This window comes from Oryctolagus cuniculus, chromosome 1 (assembly GCF_964237555.1).
Source record: "Oryctolagus cuniculus chromosome 1, mOryCun1.1, whole genome shotgun sequence".
Classification (NCBI taxonomy): domain Eukaryota; kingdom Metazoa; phylum Chordata; class Mammalia; order Lagomorpha; family Leporidae; genus Oryctolagus; species Oryctolagus cuniculus.
This window is the reverse complement of record NC_091432.1, coordinates 198,720,385-198,723,534: the sequence shown is the minus strand read 5'-3', so window position 1 is coordinate 198,723,534 and position 3,150 is coordinate 198,720,385.

Below are 3,150 nucleotides of genomic sequence, written 5' to 3'. Positions count from 1 at the left end.
CCTGGCTCTGTAATGGGGCAGGTAGAGCCCTGCCCAGGGACAGACACCCCAAGACCCTGAAGACAGCACCAAGCAGAGAGAGGCTAATCCAGCCATCTGCCCCCACCACCCCAACAGTCACGCTGCTGGCTCTGACATCCGGAGAGTAGCTTCAGTGAAGTCAAGGAGCCAGGGAGTTTCAAGGACAGAACAAGTGGTGAGGTTAGCTGCAGCTGGGGCTCCAGTCAGAGGGAGACTGGACAGCACCCACTGGGTTTTGCAATTAGGTCTTTGGAGACTGGCATCCGAGTGCAGTGAGTTTTGTAAGTTTTACGGACCCTCTTCAAGAAGCTTGGAAGAAAAGTCAGTAAGGAGGAAGGCATTACCCAGCAGGAGGTATGTAGTTAAGGAAGTGCTCTTAGAAATGAAAAGGGAGGCCGGCGCTGCGGCTCACTAGGCTAATCCTCCGCCTTGCGGCGCCGGCACACCGGGTTCTAGTCCCGGTCGGGGCGCCGGATTCTGTCCCGGTTGCCCCTCTTCCAGGCCAGCCCTCTGCTGTGGCCAGGGAGTGCAGTGGAGGATGGCCCAGGTGCTTGGGCCCTGCACCCCATGGGAGACCAGAAAAAGCACCTGGCTCCTGGCATCGGATCAGCGCGGTGCGCCGGCCGCAGCGCGCCAACCGCGGAGGCCATTGGAGGGTGAACCAACAGCAAAGGAAGACCTTTCTCTCTGTCTCTCTCTCTCACTGTCCACTCTGCCTGCCAAAAAAAAAAAAAAAAAAAAAAAAAAAGAAATGAAAAGGGAATGAGCCCCCCCACCCCAAAATCACCCTGAGGGCTAACAGAAGAGGAGAGATGCCCGGTGAGACAGGATCCCGGAGGTGGGGGCGGAGGGAGGCTGAGGCACAAGTGAAGGGGTTTGCTCTGGACAGGAGAAACACTGCTTCCTAAGACCAAGCGGGAAGAAGAAAGCCTGGGGCCTGCACCGGGCTCGAGGGGCAGGGTCTTGGGGACGTTCCCCTCCAGTAGCTTCTCTGTGTCCTGTGAAGCAGGCGTGAAGGTCGGTTGCTGGAAGCGGGGTGCGGAGGAGAGAAAGGTGAAGGTCTGAGAAGGCGAGTGTGTGCCGTGGGCGGCTGAGCGTTCAGGCGCAGCTGGCAGTGAGCACCCAGGGAGGGCAGCAGGGGAGCGAGCTCTCAGGCTGCTGGGTGGCACTGGGAGGACGATCAGGAGAGGCGGGCGGGAGACGTGTGCACACGATGTGGAAGGAGAGAAGGTGAATCCAGGAAGCAACTGACAGACCGCAAGAGGGGAGCAAAGTCTCCGGTGAGGTCCAGGAGCGGACATGGTGGCAGGGATTGAGGTGCAGGGCACGCAGTGGTCGGAGCCTGCAGCTTTCAGATGAGAGCAGCTGCCAGTGTGACAAGTGTGCGGGCCCCGGGGTCAAAATCGGCGAACGTGGGGGAGTGACTAGGAAGTCAGTCGGCAGAGGATTCTTACGGCAGGAGGCGCTCCTGGCACCAATTGGCTCGCACCCTAGGCAGACCCTCTCTGGGCCTCACACTGTCTGGATCTGTACAAGGACACCTTGTGTTGCCTGCTCTCTGTGAGAACCCAAAGAAAAAACTGGTCTCAGGGTGCTTTGTACTCACCCACCCCAGGCCTGGTCTCCTGCCGCTTCCTAGATGCCAGCTCCACTCACCTCTCACCCTTCTCCAGGCCACTGCAGGGCCTCTGGGGCACAGAGAAGGGGCCCCCTGCACTTCCTCCCAGTTGGGAGACCATCTGTCCTTCCGAGGGAAGGAATGCAGCCCGGACTGTCGGATCCCTGGGGGAAATCACAGGAGCAAATGCCTGCCCTGTGGAGAACACACTTTCTAACAGGATATACTCGTGTAGCCATACCAAAGGAGACCGTCCTAGCTGCAGAAGTAGACTTCTTTAACACTGGGTGAAGAGCGGCGATAACGTTCACCCAAAACTAATTCAACTAATCGTCAACAATAGAGGGTTACTATATGACAAACTCATGCAAGGAGATACTATACAGCCATTACAAACTATATTTACAGACTATGTAATGTGAAAAAAAAAGGATTATAAATGGGAGAATACAATATGCAATACATACTACTATATATTATGAAAATAAACGCAAGGAAACCAATCATTACTCATTCAATTATTTAGCACCTCAATGCGGGGCCTTCAAAAAATTCATGGAAATATCTATTACGGAAAAAACTGAGTGGACTTCAAAAACTTTTTGCACCAAAATGGACTTTTCATCGCATTTCCACGGACGTTTCAAAGTTCGTGTGTGTCAAGCTACGAGTTGAAATCAGCTATGGCGATAACGTGGAGCCTGTGTTAAACATCTAACTAAAACTTAGCTAATGTCTGAGCATATCAGTTTTGAGAACTCATGTTTCTTATGTAAAAAACATGCATTTCAGCTTAGCAACAGTGACTCCCTGAAAATGCCAGGCACTGAGTTAACCCTATCACACCTCCTTGGGTTAGAAAAGGACACTGGATACACTCTCATTAACAGCAGCTCAGCAGAGGGGCGCTCATGGTCATCCCCGCCAGTTAAAAAACAAAACAAAACAAAATGCAAAAACTGCCCTGAAAACTCCAGAATCTCATCTACGGAGTAAATGTGTTAAAATTAAGAAAGAATGGCTCTTCAAAGTCTCTGAAATGTTCAAAAGGCTGAAAACGCCTTTTAGATAAAACACTAGCCACCGGCCCCTAGCCAATGGGAAAAACGACCCTGTGCCTGTTCATCCTTAGCCCCGCCCTTCTGGTCCCTGCAGCCAATAAGCGCCGAATGCCCTCAGAGCCCCGCCCTCCTGCTAGCCAATGAAAAGGACGAGCCTCAAATACCTTCAGCCCTTTGTGTAGCAGGTGGAGGAGCTCCGCCCTCTTACCCCGAGCCCCCCCCCCACGGGGGCGGGGCCTGCGTAGGACGAGCCAAGGGCGTAAAGGCCCCACCCACTCGGGAGCCGCCGCAAGCTAAACTGACCCAATACCGTACATCAAGTCTGGCCCGGAGAAATGCCCACCTCCAGGCCCCTCAGCCCTTTCACTGAGTGGGAATTTGTCTCATAACGAAACTACTTAGGGCATCCGTGCAAAAAGACGAAACCAATAGAGTGGGAAACTAGTCCCG